Source organism: Hoplias malabaricus, chromosome 6 (genome assembly GCF_029633855.1).
Source record: "Hoplias malabaricus isolate fHopMal1 chromosome 6, fHopMal1.hap1, whole genome shotgun sequence".
Taxonomy (NCBI): domain Eukaryota; kingdom Metazoa; phylum Chordata; class Actinopteri; order Characiformes; family Erythrinidae; genus Hoplias; species Hoplias malabaricus.
In genome coordinates, this window is record NC_089805.1 from 38,422,027 (window position 1) to 38,443,126 (window position 21,100).

Below are 21,100 nucleotides of genomic sequence, written 5' to 3' on the forward strand. Positions count from 1 at the left end.
CCTAACTTTCAATGGAAGTCAGTGTAAAAAAATTTTATTTCAAAAGTAATTTTGGAGCATTTCTATTGGTCCATTCACCATTACATTTTCACATTGTGTGAAAGACAGCTGCTTTGTTCAAATGATGTAGTAAACTACAAATCCACAAAAATGGAGACACAAACTTTGAACTGGACAGCGACGATGTTGTCTGTGTAATGTATGTAATCATCAATAATAATTTTTATTAAAAATTAATAAATGTAAATTAATAAATACATTTTAACCCAATTAACTAATTTTAAAATTCACAAAATGGACTAAATGCTTAGCTTGTAAAATATTGTCAGTTTGTAGCCTTGTACTGCCTTTTTCGGTCATCTTCCTTTTTCCACTGCAATTCTAGAGCTTTATTCTATAGCTCCACCCCCAGCAACAACCTGCCGAACCCCTCTTCAATCTTCCCTCTTTAGCAAACAGCAGTGTTCTTTTACACATAGCATTCATAGCACATATGGAAAATTACAGCCAAAGAAATGTAAGGTTCTTTTGTAAAACACTTGCAGATAATTCTACGCATTTTTGTCATTCATCCAGAACATTACAAAGGACCAGAACACTGGAAGCCATTTCATTTGATTCCGTTTCACACGAACACAATTTACAGTCTGTAGTCGCACCTTTCTGCAAATATTCATCAACAGAGGATGGCAACCTGAAAATGGCAGCGGTTTCATCACACGTCTGCAGATCCCCGCTCCACTCTAGTCCAAGTGTGATGTACAATGTTCATATTCATTTCCCCCTGATTATGTCAAGCCGATGGCAGTGATTACCTCCCACAAGCGTGCACAGACACACACACACACACACACACACACACAGACACACTCATGGGGGCTTCTGGTTGCAGTGAACATCATAAACAATTTACACGTCATTAGTTTTGTTTTGATCATATTTGTTTGACAGAGTGTCTGACTGTGTCAGGCAGGCCGTTATTTGCCGCATGGAGAGGAAGCGCAGAGGGGAAACAGTGCTGGGTTCTGGAGTGTTTGTCTGTATGATTAATTGCCGTTCATCTGTCTGCCCCAAAATGTACACACGCTCTTCTCAGTTTTTGCCACTCATTCCTGGGTGCGCTGTAGACACTATGGGCTGGTCTGTGGGTTTCTGCGTTGTCTGGATTACATACATGTGTGGTTTGTTTGATTTTTCTTATCTCTTTTTTATATAAATAAAGCCATCAATCAAGCAAGCTGTTCTTTACGCTACATGATAATGTCATGATACATGACCCAAACACACATCAAAATGACTTCAAATAAAATCTCTTTACAATCTCATTTTCATTAAATATTGAGTTCCCGCCCCCTCCAGGGTGTATTCCCGCCTTGTGCCCAGTGATTCCGGGTAGGCTCCGGACCCACCGTGACCCTGAACTGGATAAGCGCTTACAAGACAATGAATGAATTAATCAATTAATTAATTTTTCTCATTTTACAAAATGTACATTTTGAGATAAAAGGGTTTGACAGCAATGATATGTAACTGTTTTAGTTAGTGTTTAGTGGCGTATTTACTGTTCTGTGAGGTAAAAAACATAGGTAGACCCCTCAGGGGTATGTTGTCAGTACATTTAGTGATGAAACATAACACCCTCTCATAACTCCAGCCTATTATTTCATGATTCTTTTTAAAACATCTTTAGAAAATAAGACATAGATGCACATTTCCGCCTGGATAAGTGAACATAGTGTAACATTTGAGATACACAGTTCATTTTCCTGACCGTGTGAAGTGTTTAAAAGATGGAAAAAATGAAAAACCTCCTGAGTTATAAAGGAGGTGTGGTGAAAGAGGCTGTATGGAAAGTTGCAGTATGTAAAATGCCTCCAGATGGCACTCTATGTGCCAATATGCTGGCAGCTCAGTTTGCAGTGAAAGCATGTCTTTTAACAGAGTATGTGTTGAATGCTTTTCTCCAGTGTTTGAATTACACTCAAGCCTCTGAAGAGTCTCTTCAAGATATGGTCTTTTCTAACCGTTTAAAATAGTTCTTCAAGAGTTTTTTTTTAGTAGACGCTCTGGTTTCACAAATATAACACCATAAATACTCTAATCCATTTTATTATTAGTTGTGTTTTGGTACATGGACCAGGATTAAATGTTCAGTCATGTACTGTATATTTCGCAAAACATAAACTTAATATATAACGCATCCTAAAACATGTCCTGTGACTCCACCACCATCTCAACCCAAAATATATCAGTAGATAAATCTTTTAGACATAAACATATAATAAAAGAAAATATACACAAACAAATAAATCCATTTAAATGATGCACATTTTATTGCATTTGTTTTTTCCATATTTATTCACATAGAACCGTTTTGCGGAGGCTCCAAGGTTCTTCCTAGTTGCACGTCTCATTTACAGTTTCACTATGTTTTAGAAACAGTATTTTAATGAGAGTAGTCTGGACAATGGAAGAAAAGTAAGGAACAATGGCTTTTTCGCTCATTTGTGTTTATGTTAAACAACTCCCACCAAAGGCGTCTGGATGTAATGAGGTCGTCTTTATCGAAGACCATTGGCAAATCCATTTACAGGTGGCCTCCAGAAACTCAGATATTGATGTTAAACCTTCTTGGAGGCTCCACGCTGGCGCTACCGCTGGCATCTCCAGCTGAATGCCACCTCAATCAGATAGCTGGCAGAGGGCTTTAAGCTGCACATTGTCAGGGTACATAAGCAGGTTTAGTCTCATTGTGTTGTGTTTGTGTGATGACAGCAGGGCTGACTGTTCCCGGGCTGTGGATGCTGAGGCTGGCGCAGACTCAAAGCTAGTCGAGGATGAAAGCTGGAGGAGCCGTTCTGGACCTGATCCTCCAGCCCAAACCTTCAGTCTGCAGCCACACGCACATCACTCTGCACCGCAGCGCTAGCTTCCACAGCAGCTTATGCTAAAGTCAGCTACATCTTCATGGACTTATGCAGTTTCGCCTAAGCCCAGTCGTGGTGCTGAGACGAATGAGTTGAAGACTTTAAACCTAGTCTGTACGTCAGTACCGGTTCAGGTCTTCATTTGTAGAATTTATTATAGTTTCAAAGTCATACAGAAAGGATTGTTAAATTTTAAGATTAATACACAACAATATATTTACAGTTTAGAGTCAAACAAAGCTTGCATAAGCTAACAAGACTGGTCACTAGATGTTGGAACATTGCTGCAAAGATTTGATGGCATTCAGCTTCGAGACTGTTAGTGATGTCAGGTGTTGGATGCTTAGTTATACAGCATTCCAACTCATCCCAAAGGAATTACATGGTGTTCCAACACTCCAGAAAACGAATTTCCACCGATCCACAGCCCAGTGTCTACATGCTTTACGTCCCTTACGATTCTTATCACTGGAACTCTATGAGATTTCCACTTCAATTTAATTAACATGGAAGGGTCTCTGTGCAATTAGACCCATGACAGTATGGGACATACAGTACACGGAGAGATGGGAGATGTGGAATGAAATCCGGAGTAAAGCCGCTATCAGCCGGCTATTAGCAGCTTCTCCAGATCAGAGTTCAAGCCGCGGTGGCCTCGAGGGCTCAGCTCTAAACGCTGGCCTGCGCCTAAATTAACAAGGCAGGAGAAGAAATGACCTCCAGCGCTAAAGATGGCCAGCACCACCCCTGTGCAGAGAGAAACATGAGGGGAAAAAAATCCTCAGAGGGCATTTGAGCACTTTCCTGTGATTTATCTTCTCCTGCCTCCCCCCAGCTGCCCCCACCCCCACCCTCTCTCCATCACTCCCGCCCTCCACAAGTTCCCTCTGAATGCCTGCAGGTGGAGAAGAGATTTCCACTGAGCGCTTGTATTTGAATAATTCCTTCCTCTAAAAAAGTCGCAGGAATATTAAACTAAAATCAGCAGAGATCAGAGAAAAGGGATTATGGCTGAGTAGTAATCATAGAGACTTTCTCTGGCTGCTGCTGCTGCTTTTCGCCTCTCTGCTAAGCGTGAACTGAATCACACATTCCATCCTGCATCCACGAACATATGACACATGTGGACTTATGAGTCTACCTATTTGTCAGGGGAGTAAGAAGTCATGTCCATTTGAATTACATTTTAAAGATGGTTGGAACTATTATTTTTCCACTTTGTGCTTTTGTCTACGGTGGGGTTTCTCAAAGGCTTTGTAGGATTAAGATCATCCTTAAATGGTAAAGTTAAACACTCTCTCTGATTATAAGATTAAAACGTTTTGGGAAAACTGGGCTCAGATCAGTTTGTGTGCAGTTTGACATAGTGTGTATTTTCTTACATTTTCTGTTCAAATGTATTTGTGTACCACTGAGTGTGGAAGGAAGCGATCAGGAGGCGAATGCAGGTGGTGGAGTTTAATGACAAAACAAGACTAAACTACTGCCAAACAGAGATAAAAAAAGAACTAAACACTAAACAGCGACAGAGGAGAACCTAGGACCTAACACAGGACTGAGGCAGAGAATGACCAATAAATAAAACTAAGTAAGGAACAGATAAAATGACCAACAAGACAAACCTCCATCCCAATACTCTCACTTGTGCCCTCGCACCCTTCGTTTGCACAAGCCCGCCAAGTGTGCTAGGCTTTAGGGTATCCCAATTCATTTATTCTTTAAAACAAGTGTGCTCATGAGCGCCCCCTATGCACACTTTATGCGTAAGAGGACATCACTGGTAACCAGACATTTATGCACAAATATTTACAATTCTATGTAAAGGTTGGATTGATATATGTTGCTCTATGTAATGGAGGTCACAGACTCGTTTAATTAACGTATTGAGCAATTCTCGTGTACACTGTAAAGTCGTAGTGATGTTAACAACTGAAGGGCATTAACAGCCTGATACCTTGAACACTTGAACCCTAGTGACCCTTTTGCTCACCCTTCGACAACGTCATCAAACTTCATCAAAGTGCACACTTCCAGGAAGGCCTTAGGGCTTAGGGCAAGAATTGGGACACAGGGGAAGACTAAGGAAGAAGGCTTATATGCATACAGGGAAAGGAGAGACGCCAGTGAACATCAGTCACATGACACAGAAGGGGGTGTGGCAAGAGATTACAGGAGGAGTCACAAGCACATGGCTGACATAAGCAAACACAGAGCACATGGTGGGAAAGTGCAAGACAGAGTTCATGACAAGGATAGAAATCAAAGACAGCGAGAAAAAGCATGGCTATTAGATTCCTGATATATAACACTGATATTACCATGTTCTACCAGATGTCAAAGGATGTTATTATGTGTCATTACAGATTACTGTACATCCAGTGTCATGTAACCCTTGCCATGAATTTTCATGGGAGATGTTATAATGCTACCCACATATGCCTTTCATGACAGCTTACATAAACCTGCACAAGCATGTGTAAAGACTTATTTCATTAAATGTCAGCTGTCTTAAAGGCTGCATCAGTCATATTCGCCCTATAATAAAAATTAGCATTGGTGTAGTCTTCATAGATGTCCATCATAAATCACACCAAAACCTAGGGTGAGAGCAAACCAGTGTATCCACCAAAAAGTCTGAAAACCAGGAAATTTTAGAAACAGTAGGCTTTTCAGAAACAGTAGGCTCCAGCAATGCTTTGCAAGTATGACGAAAAAAATAGAGCTTAATTATCTTACAAACTACGTCCCAGTGCAAAGAATACACAAATACCCAGTGTTCAGAGGACAGCGACCTCTGTTGGTTTGGAGGGGTCTCTGTGTCTTTAAGAGGCATCACAAGATGGCAGACCTTGGTCCAGACCTGCACAGAGTGATGGTTTTGTCTGGATCTGTGACCAATTGGTAAAAAGTTAAAGCAAATAAATAATAACCTTAGTAAAACAATATTTGTTTGGGCTGTTACTTTTAAATTTATATTACATTAAATTAAATTAGGTCACACAGCTCCAGGGACCTGGAGGTTGTGGGTTCGATTCTCGCTCCGGGTGACTGTCTGTGAGGAGTTGGTGTGTTCTCCCCATGTACGCGTGGGTTTCCTCCGGGTGCTCCGGTTTCCTCCCACAGTCCAAAAATCATGTTGGTAGGTGGATTGGCGACTGAAAAGTGTCCGTAGGTGTGAGTGTGTGAGTGAATGTGTGTGTCTTTGTTGCCCTATGGGGGACTGGCGCCCCCTCCAGGGTGTATTCCTGCCTTGTGCCCAATGATTCCAAGTAGGCCCTGGACCCACCGCGACCCTGAATTGGATAAGCGGTTACAGATAATGAATGAATGAATAAATTAAATTACTGCAGTAATAGAAAAAACAAATAGCTAATCCAGTTAATATGGTCACTGATTCAAATGATTGTGACAGGTCAGTTTTATAGAGTTGCCCTGAGACGGATGTAAGTGTGAGGAATGCATGGTTTGTGCTTAAGTAAAGAATGTTTATTCTGAACTTTTAAAGATCAACGGACAAAGCAGTTCATGGTTATTTATTTTCTATAGCCGGTTCTAAACCAGTGTTTCTTATGTGCTTTAAAAACACTGCATTAATCAAATGCAGCAAGGTGAAATGCCACTATGAGACCAAGGAGTTAGACCTGGGGAAACAGAATACCCCTGACCTCCATTAAAGTATTACTGAGGGCACTTTGACTGACATGAGGCCAGGAAGATGGGATCTTGAGGAAATAAGGCTTGTAACATGAACAAAATGTAAACACGGCCTAGCAGGACAACAACAGAAAGAGTAGAAAGAACCACTGAACACACTGACCGCTCCAACCCCAGAAAGACTGGAGCTACAGTGTGTGGAACAGAACGTTTCTTTGAGGAAGGATAATGGATGCACTCAATCACAGCCCTGTCAAAAGAGCAGCTCTCCCAAGACAATAGTATGTTTGATTTCATAAACCATGGCTCTGATTGCATGAGGGAATTATTGTTTGCCATGTTTAAGAGGGAAGTGGAAGAAAAAAAAACGTAATGAGTACTTTACAATCTCCTGCACTGCTCCCAATTAATTTGTTTTGGTTCTTGTTGTATTCCCCAGGGTCTGCGGCTCATTAGTGATGATTAATCGGGGAGAGCTAGTGCAAGGGGACTCCATTTTGTCAGCCTCCATTTTGAATTGGCCCTGAGTTCAGATTATCTGTAACCCAAGATGTTTTCCAAAGAGTGATGAAGAATTCAAAAGTGTAAATATTAATGTACTTAAAAGAGCAATTAGTGATGTCTCCCAGTAATTCTTCTCCATGTTATTAAAGCGACAGAATCCTGACACCTAGTGGCCTGGATGTGTCAGAGATTCTAGACTAAACCTATTTTAAACATGGTTGCCTCATGTGGGTGACCTACTATGTGGGGTGTGTACTGCTTCCAGGGCCTACAAAGCACTTTGATATTTTAAACCATGTGATTCTAACTTTATTTAGAAAATATAAAAATAAGGGCGGCACGGTGGCCGTAGTGTCGCAGGTAGTGTCGCAGTCACACAGCTCCAGGGACCTGGAGGTTGTGGGTTCAATTCCCGCTCCGGGTGACTGTCTGTGAGGAGTTGGTGTGTTCTCCCTGTGTCTGCGTGGGTTTCCTCCGGGTGCTCCGGTTTCCTCCCACAGTCCAAACACGCACGTTGGTAGGTGGATTGGCGACTCAAAAGTGTCCATAGGTGTGAGTGTGTAAGTGAATGTGTGTGTGTGTCTGTGTTGCCCTGTGAAGGACTGGCGCCCCCTCCAGGGTGTATTCCCGCCTTGCGCCCAATGATTCGAGGTAGGCTCTGGACCCACCGCGACCCTGAACTGGATAAGTGCTTACAGATAATGAATGAATGAATGAATGAAAATATAAAAATATTTAATCACCATTTGCTGGGTATTACAGCAACAGAATGCTGACAAAATGAACTACTAAAATAAGAATGGTAAATTCTGACAAACCAGTGTGGTCAGAAAAAAGGTAGAGTGGAGGTATATTGGTCATTAATAGTACAAAAAATGTAAATGTACCTTTAAAATTACAACTTATTGAAGTCCAGTTTTGTTCCCTAAAGGTACATTACACTCTCTTCCTCCGGAAGAAGAGGTGAATGTTTATAATCTTTCGTTATAAAACTGTGTAAAATAAAAGAAGGTAATATAAGTCCTGGAGATGAAACGGGGCGTATGAAATCTACACCGTTTTTAAAGATACAATTATAATAGAATATGATACAATAATGTTCCCAAACTGAACGTACTGAAATGTAGCCTTGAGGGGACCACCACAGTGACAGTGTATCTGTCAGTGCATAATAGACATATCATATTAATTTTACGTTTTATTTTCTTCCTAAATATGGCGTAGTACACCAGGACTGATGCCAGAGAACAAGCATTCGTTTATCTAAGTAACCTTGTAAGGAACTTTATATGAGGAAAACAAAGTGAAGCGATCTGTTCTTTACATTTAGGAAAAGATGGAAAATAAAACCCAACCAAATTTGCAAGCTTTGAAATGTCTCTCTCTCTCTCCCTCCCTCTCTCTCTCTCTCTCTCTCTCTCTCTCTCATCCTTGTTTTTTCACTCTGGTCTCTGCTTAGCTTTGCCAGAGAGGAAGCCATGGCGGCAAATGAGGAGGAAGTTATCACAAAATTGCAATATCTACAAAGCTCTCTCTGCTTACGACAGATTTGGGCTCTTTAATCGGAAACATGTGCCCCCCCTCCCTTCTTTGCCTCAAAATCCGCCTCAGCTCTGTGAAGCACAGCAGAGAGAGAGAGAGAGAGAGAGAGAGAGAGAGAGAGAGAGAGAGATAGAGAGAGAGAGAGAGAGAAACGTAGACAAGAGGCGATTTTATTTGTTCTTTGGAGCAAACATGTGCATGGCTTTATGATGGGGAGTTAAACCGGGGAGGTTAATTGAAAAACGAGATAAACAGAGCCCCCTGAAATGGTGAGGATGAGATTGTGCCTGGCAGCTCCAGCAGCCCACCACCAATTCGCCACTGAAGCTGCTCCAGACTGCACTACCCAGATAAAAAAAAAAAAAAAAAAAAAAAGAGGGGGAGGGGGACAACCCAGTTAATTGTCTTGCAGTTTCTTCCACTTAATTTCAGTTCAATTAAAAAAGGCAAGGAACTGTCTTTGGCAGTCATTAGTATGCACGCACCTCTATAGAAAGTGGCTTAAGCAGTGGGGAGCTTTAGTAGATCAGGGAGCAGCTGAAGAATGCCTCATCCTCTTTCTCCTCTCTCCAGCTTTTGTCTCTCAGAGTGTGTCATTTCTGCTGCATCCAGTAATCTGCTAGAAGATCTGTTTCAGTCAAATTAAAGTTTTGAATGTGCTCTGACAACTTGGTTTGATAATATAATCAAGACAGCCAGGAAAACACAAGTTAAACAGCTATGTCCTGTCTGGCAAAGTCTACCAGTCTAGCAAAAGGCCTCTGGGATTATTTTGCTTGCTGTCTGCTAGTGCTGAGCCTGCAGTCATGGCATTTGATAGATAGATAAATAGATAGATAGGTAAACTGTTACATTATAAACAATTTTACTCCAAATGGTCAGATGTGGTTTACTCACAAGGCCAGAATCTTTCACCAGATGTTTGAAGAGTTTAAGACGTCCTAATCTACACTAAAAAACGTACATTGCCTCACACCTTGATTTCCCACAGTCTGAGATGAGGTTTCACTTGCGTTGTAGATTTTGCAAACCCTAGGTTTTTTTTAAATATTATTTAAACATGGAGTTGTTTTTCTGTAATGAGCCAATGTTAAATTACACAACCCTGAATAACTTTGTCTCAGTTAACCGTTTATATATTTGAATAATCAGTTGAATGGACTTGCAATGATTAATAAAGGAAAAAGTTACATGCAAGTCCTTTAAAGTGGCTCAAGACATGCACTTATTCATGCCACGCAAACTGTCACCACCCTCTACTTATATTGAGGTCAAATATACTCTTGTATGTTTATTACACTCTGGGCCAGTTTTCAGACCCAGACTAATAACCAGAATGAAAAAGACATTACAATGTATGTTTACTATTAACGATTCAACTAAGACTAGGCTTAATCCATGTATGGGAAAACTGACCCTTCAAAACACATACGTTAAGTGCCTTTATCAGGTTATGTGTCGAAGACTGGAGACTTAGATGCATCTGAAAGAAACTCAATTAAGCAATATCAAAACTTAACAAACACAAAAAAAAAACAAAAAAACAAACAGCCCTGAGAGGGTGCAGAGCCTACCTGGACTCATTGGGCGCAAGGTGGGAATACACCCTGGAGGGAGCGCCAGTCCTTCACAGGGCAACACAGACACACCTACGGTCACTTTTGAGTCACCAATCCACCTACCAACGTGTGTTTTTGGACTGTGGGAGGAAACTGGAGCACCCGGAGGAAACCCACACAGAACACACCACACTCCTCACAGACAGTCACCCGGAGGAAACCCACGCAGACACAGGGAGAACACACCACACTCCCCACAGACAGTCACCCGGAGGAAACCCACGCAGACACAGGGAGAACACACCACACTCCTCACAGACAGTCACCCGGAGGAAACCCACGCAGACACAGGGAGAACACACCATACTCCCCACAGACAGTCACCCAGAGCGGGAATCAAACCCACAACCTCCAGGCCCCTGGAGCTGTGTGACTGCGACACTACCTGCTGCACCACCGTGCTGCCCTTTATGAGAGAGACAATATTATCTAAAAATACAGATAAAACATGGAGAATAAGGAGACAATGACCAAAACATAAACAATGTTACTTGAAAACAAATGGGGCACATGGATAAAAAGAGACAGAAAATGACAGGAAAGTCAGAACAGGAACAAGAACAAAACACACAAAAAAACAAACGGAAACTTAAGACATTATTAGCTCCATTAACCTAATGACTCATGAAAATCGAAAGAACTTTGACAGCAAGTGTCTTCATTTATAATATTATGTTTATGAAGTCAGCATTTGTAACAATTTGTAAATTAGATTAAAAGAAAAAAACTTGAAAGGTCAGCTTACATCGTAAACCTCTTACCATCTTTATCACGTCAAAACATTCAAGTGGTTTAAGCTTGAATAGTTAGTCTAAATATAATAGAGTGAGGGACACACTCATATTCAGCAGGGCAGAGTCAGTGCACAGCTCATTAAATGGTTAATAATGTACACTTCCAGAGTAATCTGTTGTGATGCACTCCTCCCAGTTCAATTGCAGGCGGCAGAAGTCCCTGTGTTTTCCCTTCGGAAAGAGCGCTGGGGCGTTGGGCTTGGTATTTTATAGAGGATTTTAAACTAATTAGCATCCATCCATCACACTGTTTGGATGAATGCTCCATGGGGCAGGAGAGGGAGACGACCTAAATGCCATGACTCTTGCATGAATTTCAATTAGTTCAATCAGCCATGGTTTTCATAGCGCTGTCAATAATATGTATACTTGTAGGCTTATCTGTGTTTACCATGCTGTTTGTGATTCTCTTTGTGATACCCAGAGGAGCTGTGTGTAGTCTATCCTCCGGCCAGAAAGTGAGACGTCAGCACATTGAGTTGTGCTTATCCTGCAAAGTGCCACGCCATCCGAATGCGGTCAGTACAGAACCAAAAATTGCCACTTCACATATTAGCAATCCACTGGCTCAGCTTGTTTCCTGAACTGTTACAAACTGAAAGCAATAACTTGGTTGTGAAGTGACTAGTGGCGAACCATTACCGTTACCACAAGTGCTAATGCCAAAACTAGGTCAAGAAGATATCCATTACAGCTAGCATATCCTCCTCTTACAGATTCTAATGGTATGTTTTAGATCATAGATTAAACAGAACATGTAATGAGCATTTAAAGCATGTTAAACACAAATCATCATATATTTTACCTCAACAATTGCAGTTTTACAGTGCCTCCTTCAGTAAAGCATCTCTGCATATAATTGCATTGTCTGGTTTCCACTAACTGAAACCTGTTAAAACTACAGCTCATAGTTCTAGTAAGTGATGAATCGATGACTTTACAGTTTTCCATAGGAAATTAGTCTCAAATGTATCTCCCTGCCTAATTTGTGGATAAATTGATTCATTAGGCCTTGGTCCAGCTCCTGAAGCAACATGTCCTCAACATAAATCATGTTTGACTAAAAGGCGACTCCCAACATTCATACAATGTGAACAAAATATACTGTAGTCTGTGCTTTGTGGACATACGCATATATTTCTGACATCTACCCTGTGTAAAAAAATCAGCTGTAAACCTAACCATAACCATAACTTCAATCTAACGCTTTCTCCTGTGCAACATTCTCCCACAACAGTTTGCCATCCTCAAAAGTTTTAAACGAAAGGACAGCTCACTTTTTTCAGTCTTTCAGGGGACCTAGAAAAACATCTAGAAAACCTATTTATCATGTCATGAAGACTGTCACTGTGTACTATCCGATGGCATCTGATTCCACTTGCATATATACATTATGTTTTATGGTAGTGTGTGTGTGTGTGTGAGGTGCTGGGAAACATGCTTCTGGCAAAAAGGCACAGATAATAAAACTTCAAAGAGCTGTTTTTCATGGCCCCAAAACACTGTGAAATTCAGGGGCCAGTTTTTGTTGTTATTTTTTAAACTATAGTTAATGTTAGCACTGTTGTAAACTGTAAAATGAGGCAGGATATGTAGATACACTCATACCAAAGGCTTAAACTGGCCAGAGGGATAAAATAAGTTTCAAGGAAAATGTGAAGTGTCAAAAAGTCAGGAACCATTCGGGATGATTCATTCTAAGAATGTAGCTCATCACAGGTAAATGTGGGTATTTCTGTACTCCAGCAACATGTGCATTGCAAAAATAGCTGGATATGAAAAGTGGAAACCTAGCACAGTACAGTGAAACTTGACAGTAAGTGCTCGGGTGCCAAAGGCTACAACGCTCCCTTTGCCATCCCTGGGCTGATTTGAAAGGCTGCGTCATCCTCCTCTCGCGCTCCAGCGGAAAAGCATTTCAAACTTCAGAGGAACTTACGGTGCAGACTGAGGAGAGGCTTTAGCATTCCAAATCTCTTCGGCTGAAAAAATAACATCTTAATTTGAGATTTTGCGGCGTCGCTTTGAAGCCCTGTGCCTCACGCACACTGGAGTTTGATTAGCTTGTTTCGGGCTTATGGCGGCCATTCCAGGGAAATATACATAAAGCGCAGGCCCATTAGAGACCCTCGCGCAAGGCTGCTGCTGCTGCTCCGTGATTAATGCCTAACACTTTCCCTTGTACCTGTCAGGGGCATTAGAGTTACAGATGGGGACAGGGGGAGCCAGAGGTTATCAGCTGCAGGTGAGACCATGCTGAAGGATGTCAGAGCTATGGAGGGTGAGTGGCCCTGAACTCCTGAAACACAGCGGCCAAATGACAGGCCATTATACACAGATATATGAGGATAAGAATGACTTCATAATGCTTTTATCTCAAAGTGAGGAGGGTTTGTTTTTAAAGATGATAGTGTACACAGACACTGTGCACAGATCTTACTGGTGAATGCTGGGGAATATGTATTGTTTTAAATAACAAATACAGCATATTATTCTTATTAACAATATTAATTTTTAATTCTTATTACAATTGACACAATAATTACAACCTTCTTTCAATTTGTAAAATATTTTATAATGAGTATATCTCAAGGTCTTTTTGAAAACCAAGAGACTTCACTGACCACAAATGCCTGCAGTAAGCTAAACACTATTATTCATTTCTCAGTTTATATCAGGAGTATATGTATTAAGTGACATAGCAACAAAAAAGGTCAATTATGTTATTGTAATAAATGGGGTGTGTAGGAGTGGTCAAGTATATTAAGAGGAATGGAGGCAAGTACAGGAGACTTAATAACAACAGAACTAGACAGAGAGGCTAGGGAATGAGACAGAGGGGCTAAACACAAGGGCTAGGACACTAAACACAAGGGCTAGGACTCTAAACACAAGGGCTAAACACAGACTAACAAGAAAGCTAACTAAGGCTAAACACTAAACAAGAAAGCTAACTAAGGCTAAACACTAAACAAGAAGCTAACTAAGGCTAAACACTTAACAAGAAGCTAAACAAGGCTAAACACTAAACAAGAAGCTAAACACTAAATAAGGCTATACTGAACAAAGGAAACACAGAGTTAGGCTAAAGACAAAACAAGGCTATACTGAAGCAGAGACAGCATACATACAAACAACATTGATACATTCAATGACCCACAACAAGAAACACTAAACAGGACTATATAAAGACCACACCAACAAGAGACACCTGGACACTAAGACACGTGACACTAGAAACACAAGGGAAGGGTATCACATTTCCTGAGAACAAGCAGGAAGCATACACAAGACAGGGGGAAACAGTCTTACGACAATGGGAGCACAAACAAGAAACAATACAAAACAGAACACAAAACTAAGCACGTTACAGTTATAAATGCGGAATAAAGACATTGCATTTTAGTTGTTTCATTATTTTTTTGTACAACCCACAACCCCAAGACCCGGGAGCTCCGTGACAGCAACATTAGCTGGTGCACCACCTTTTTCCAACTTCAAAAAATGGGATAACATTCATTGTATGAGCTTTATATGTGTATCCTTTCACAAACGAAAGCGGTTTTAATATATACTTAAGTGGACAGGAAACATAAACATACATCTCATAATTGAGAACATGAAACCACTACAGTTAAATATTACTACCATTGGGGTGTGAGGGGAGTGAAAGGACAGTGCTCCACCCTCAACATCCACGACTAAGCCTCAGCTACTCCCTGGGTGCTGTGTATGTGTGTTCACTGGCCCTACTGCACTAATGTTTGTGTTCTCTGCTACAGATGGGGCTTAAATGCAGAGGAAACATTTTGTTGTTTAATTACTAAAAAATAAAGAAGCTAATTTATCACGTTTTAAACAGAACTAAAGCCCTACTCTGAGGTAAAATGGAGCTGGTCCCCATTCTTAACTAGTGGAACCGCAGAGAGCAGCGAGGGTGGAGACTGGCAGCAGCTCTGCGGTGGAGATAGGGAGCAGGAGAAAGAGGCAGAGGCTGTTTATTTGCGAATAAACAGAACTAACTCACATCCTGAAGGACACACACAATCCCGTCAGTGTCTACAGTATACATTGTCATTCACGTATAAGGGCTTAGTAGTGGGCTTGTTTATTTATTCTGTCAAACATGGCTCTGAGAGCTCTCCACAGCCTTGTGCTACCCCTACTGCTTCCTCAGAGTGAGAGAGTGTGTGTGAGAGAGAGAGAGAGAGAGAGAGAGAGAGAGAGAGAGAGAGAGAGAGAGAGAGAGAGAGAGAGAAAGAGCTAAAGAGAGGGGAGAGAGAGGGACACACACACACACAGAGAGAGAGAGAGAGAGAGAGAGAAAGAGCTAAAGAGAGGGGAGAGAGAGGGACACACACACACACAGAGAGAGAGAGAGAGAGAGAGAGAGAGAGAGAGAGAGAGAGAGAGAGAGAGAGAGAGAGAGAGAGAGAGAGAGAGAGAGAATCAAACGCTCTCTGAATTGGGCCCAAATATCCAAGGTTAATTTTGTGAGAAAGCTGCAGTGCCCAGATAAGACCATCCCTGCAAATGAGTTCTGCCTGCCTGGATTACAGCTAAATTTATGCAGCTTTCCTTATCCTTTCACAAGCTCCTCTGAAGTGGCATAATTAACTTGCGCACATAAAATGTGCACATTTTCTGCTTGGTGGTAACCATTCCTCATTTTGGCGCTTTGATTTTTTTGACCCTGCTCAAGAAAGGTACTTTTTTATTATTATTATTTGCCTTTTCACACAGGTTTAAAGACTTAACAGACAGATGAAACACAGATGATCGTTTGACACATCTGTACAGCTGTTGTGTTTGTTCCTATCATTACAGGCATATTTTCATAAATATTACCTAAACAGAGCTCAACTACCTGCCACATTAACATCCTAAATCCCTATTTTATTTTTTATTTTTCAATCACATATTCTCTGTCTGTCTCTCTCTCTCGCTGTCTCTCTCTTTTCTCACACACATCACACTTGTATTTCTATCTTCACAGTCCTCGTTTTACACAAGCTAATGGATTACTGCTGTGAGAATTGGCTTGCACACAGCCCCATATATTCCCATATATATATATATTGGTCAGGTACTGATCTTGGATGATTACTTCTGGATAACACCGCACTTAAAATTCTAAAAATGGTGCACAATCACTGCAGAGAACACAGCCACGCTGCTCACCAAGCCTGAAGGTTGGGAATTTAAACCCTTGTGGCTCACATTCGTCATTAAACATGAGGACCGCTGGGTCAGATCCCTTTTTTTATATCAGCAATGATCATCTATCTATATGGAGAGTACTAATAAATGCCTCATGTGAAGAAGTGTCTATAAAGTTTTGGACATGTAGTGCAGCAAGGACAGGGAAGGATATGGAGGCGGTTTTTCAGATCTGGTCCACCCTATATTTTTATTAACCTCTGCATTTTTATAGTCAGGGAATTGTTTGTCTTCTAAGCCTTTGTCCTTTTGTCCTTTGCTACAAGCAAGATGCTGCCTTGTGGTGCACATTTGCTTGGAGTGCAACCATAGCAACGGAGCTCTGATTGGTCAGCTTGATTTGTCATATATCCATACAATGCAGGCTCTGATTGAAAATTGTATGCTCTGTGGCAGATGTGTATTATTAGAGTATATAACGGCTGTAAGTAGAATTGTGTTGTGTATGAATTATTTGAAATGGTTATGTACCAGCTGAATAATGCCTTCCATTTGATTTGACTTTCTAAAGCAATTTTAATATGGAAATGTGTACATATCACTGGCAAACCAGTAAAGTAAACTGGGCTTGGTCATAATCAGAGAAACTAAATCTTAAAATACCCTCTATGTTTCTGATGAAACCCCTAAAAATTAATTTCTGCTCATCAATAAGAAATAATTAGATGTAATTATCAGGAAAAAAATTATCTTCATGTTTTAATAGTGGCTTAATGTAATTCTTAATTTTTGTTGTCATTCAGTTTTCATAGATCTATGCCAGAGGTAATTAATTAAAATTCATTAAGACCCAGTTAGAGATTTTTTCAAGCCAAGGTCCAGAGCATAACATATAACCAGCATTATGATCACTGCCATATCCTGCATATTAAATTAGCCTTGTAGTTATAGCAACATTGTATGTAGTTAACAACTGAATTTGAAATCAAACTATACTTTCAATTACATTGAAATATATTTCAAAATGATATATAAACATTATAACAAATTCCCTAAATAAAATATTGTTTTCTCATTTCAAGTAAAAACAGTGGGCAGCAGGTAGTCACACAGGTCCAGGGACCGCTAGTCCGTTCCGGGTGTCTGTGAGGAGTTTGGTGTGTTCTCCCCGTATCCGCGTGGGTTTCCTCCGGGTGACTGTCTGTGAGGAGTTTGGCATGTTCTCCCTGTGTCTGCGTGGGTTTCCTCCGGGTGACTGTCTGTGAGGAGTGTGGTGTGTTCTCCCTGTATCCGCGTGGGTTTCCTCCGGGTGACTGTCTGTGAGGAGTTTGGCGTGTTCTCCCTGTGTCTGCGTGGGGTTGCTCTGGGTGACTCTCTGTGAGGAGTGTGGTGTGTTCTCCCTGTGTCCGCGTGGGTTTCCTCCTGGTGCTCCGGTTTCCTCCCACAGTCCAAAAACACTTGTTGGTGTGGCAACTCAAAAGAGTGTCCGTAGGTGTGGATGTGTGGGAGTGTGTGTTGCCTGTGAAGGGCTGGCACCCCCTCCAGGGTGTGTTCCCACCTTGCACCCGGAAATTCTGGGTAGGCTCCGGCCCCACCGTGACCATGAATTGGATAAGCGGTTTCAGACAATGAATGAATGAATGAAAATACATATGTAAATAAAGTCCTTAATGATTTGTAGTTGCAGTTGAGTTACTACTTTACATAACCAGCAATCTGATTGGTTCTTCTTTCTGGAGGGCAGGACTTTATCCATTAATAGCAAGCTGCTGAAGGATGGCAATCCATGTTCAGTGACAGCAGTGTCTGGAAACCTGCCCTGTATGTGTCACTCATTAGAGTCACAGCACTCATCATAATGACAGGATTGGTTCCTTAGGTTTATGATGTAAGAAACATTGCTAGTCTGAATTAGTCTTGAAACGCTGCCAAGTGTTTTTGGACACCTGCTTCTCCAACTATTTTTCCTGACGTAGATAAACCAAATGTTCCCAGGAGCCCACTCTACAAAGAGCACGATATCCACAGGCACTGGTTTATTAGCATGCAATATGCAAACAATGAAGACTATGATGAAGCTGAGTGTAGAGAGAGACCCGAGTCATCTCGCATGCTCTGTTAAAAGCGGGGAATAATGCTGATCTTCAAAGTGAAAGCCTAAATACCATAAGCCTCTCTTGAGGACGTGTTGATGTGCTTCGCGGTTACACTCTTTCTGGGCTGCCTCTGTTTATCTGGCCTCGTTCCAAATGCCCCACAGAGAACGTTACTACTTTTCCCCTTTTCTGTCCCGTTTTCTCCTCCCTGCATTCACTCATCCATCCTCCTCCTCACAGCTCACACACACACAAACACACACACACACAGACACAGGCCAGTAACTTTCAATTCAACTGCCTGAAAAAGGCATGTGAAAACTCTTTGCACTCTTAATTCTCTTCTTTTCAGAGTCTTTCCTCTACCTGCCTCTGCTTTGTGTTCCATCTGTTCTCCTCCGTGCCCTCAGTGTTCCTTCACAGATACAGATACAGACGCCAAGAACATCCAGTTCCTTTAGAGGCACAGTTTAAAACGCTGCATTTTTTTTGTACTGTGTTATGTATGTTAGTTTGTAGTTTCAGATCTCAAAGTCACGTCATGTAGTATAGATGATAAGTGTATTAAGGGAAAACGACTGGGAACACAAGACACTATCAGCCTGAATAATGTCTGTAGACTAGGACCTTCTGGAGCTGATGCACATCAGCCTGAGGTCCCAAGAATAAGGGCCCCCACTCCCCACCAGCGTAGGGTGATTTCAGTCACATGGTTTTGATTACACGCAAAATCCTAATGGACGTCAAGAAGAGGAAAATGAGCCAATGAGGAAGCGTCAATTAGCCTGCATTGTGTGAGTTTAGGTGGTATTGCCATAGAAATGTACAAACATAAATCACAACATATGTTGGAAGTGATGTTTACCTTATGAAGAGTGATTTTAAACAGATCTGTAAGATTAGTTGATGTCGAGGCAGAAAAGGAACATCTTATAGTCTTCTTCTCCAGACCTACTTTAACTCAAGAACACTTGTATTTTAGCATTGGGTTAGAACTTGGTACCAAGATGCTTCATGGTGAATTATGTTTATTTTATTGTTCTGTGGATCAAACACTACAATATTCAGCACCGTGACACCACTCGATGTTAACGTTACAGTTTACCTTACTTTACTTAAGGTAACGTTAGGTTACTTACTTATGAGGGTAGTGGTCTACTCCTCATAGACCACTCAATCATATCAGCTTTCCATTCCAGCTTAAATGGTGCAGTAGGTACATGACATCTGCTGCACCATTTAAGGTGGAACAGGATGCGAATTAAAAGCTGACTTCAGCCTCATGTGGTGGTGAGTATTGTGTTTAAACACAGTTGTGTTGGTGCTGTGGCTGTGCCCTGGTGATAAGGGTTGCCCAATAGGCGGCCCGCAGGCCTAATGTGGCCCGTAAGAGCTAAACCTTTGGCCAACCACCAACACAGCCTCAGTCACATTGGGTTTGTGTCCTCAAATATTTGCATGCAGTATTCTACTGCTAGAATACCAGCGCTCTCTTTAGAAGTGAAACTGCAGAGACAAACTGCAGGAGAGTTTACAGCACTGACTGCTGGCCTCACACTCAGCCACACCCTTTTCACCTGACTAAAGCTGTAGCTGTTCATCAATAGGTGTTCTTGTCTGTACTTGTGTTATCGTGTTCTTGGGAAACGTCATCAGTCTCAGCCCATGTACTGTATCATTTAAAGTCTACATCTAGCCAAGTAGATTTCAGATATCCCAGAATGCATTTCGCAGCAACACTCGTCAAGTACGCTGGTGTTCCAATTACATAACGAGCACAGCCATGTACTCGCGAGTCTAACTTGGCAAGTATGACTTATTACCAAGTATAGCAGTTCGAACTTGACATACTTTGTATTGAGAAACAGCCTGTTTCTCAGTATGCGTTCTTGTATTTTCTTACGTTCTCATGTTCTTGGGAGATGTCATCAGTCACAGCCCAAGTCCTGTTCTGTTTAAACGTCCACATCTAGCCAAGTACAATTACAATACCCAGATGTGTTCTTGCTCCGGCTGTATTATCAAGAATGCACTGGGATGAAACTTATTTAGATTTGAGAGAGTCAGATATCTCAGAATGCATTTTGCACCAACCTCAGCGTGATGGATTTGCCCCGCCATGGAGCCAGTGATTCATCAAGTACGTTGGCGTTCCAATTATAGAACGACCACAGCGTCCTCAGAACTTTGTACTCGCAAGTCGAACTTGCAAAGTTTGCACAACCAAGTACAGCAGTTTGAACCTAAAGTACTGAGAAATAGCCAGAGTGAAATGCAAAAACCCAGTGTGAACGGGGCTTAACGCTACTGCTGCTAAAAAGAAAGAAGCAAACCAATCAATGAGCACCGCTCCAAATTCAGGTCTTTTGTTTCAACCCACTGCTGTCACTTCTCTCATTGAATTGTGTGTAAAATCAAATAACAGTAGTTAGTTAGGCCTACCTATTTACATAGATTTAATAATAATCATAATCAGCGTAATAATAATATAATTACCGCAATAAAAACTCTTGTCCTGTACTGTATGAAATGGTATGAGAACGATGCGATGTTAGTTGGATGTGGCTCTTGAAGAAAAGTAATTGGGACCCCTGATTTAAAATATATACAAGAAAAAGACTGCTAAATTTAACCCCTGATGGTAAAGCTTAATTTATTTTTCATTTGAATTCTTGCGTTTTTCTCCTTCATGAACACCAACTTTTGGTATTTGCTACATGTTCCTGGTGGTTTATCATTCATTCATTCATTATCTGTAAGCGCTTATCCAGTTCAGGGTCGCGGTGGGTCTAGAGCCTACCTGG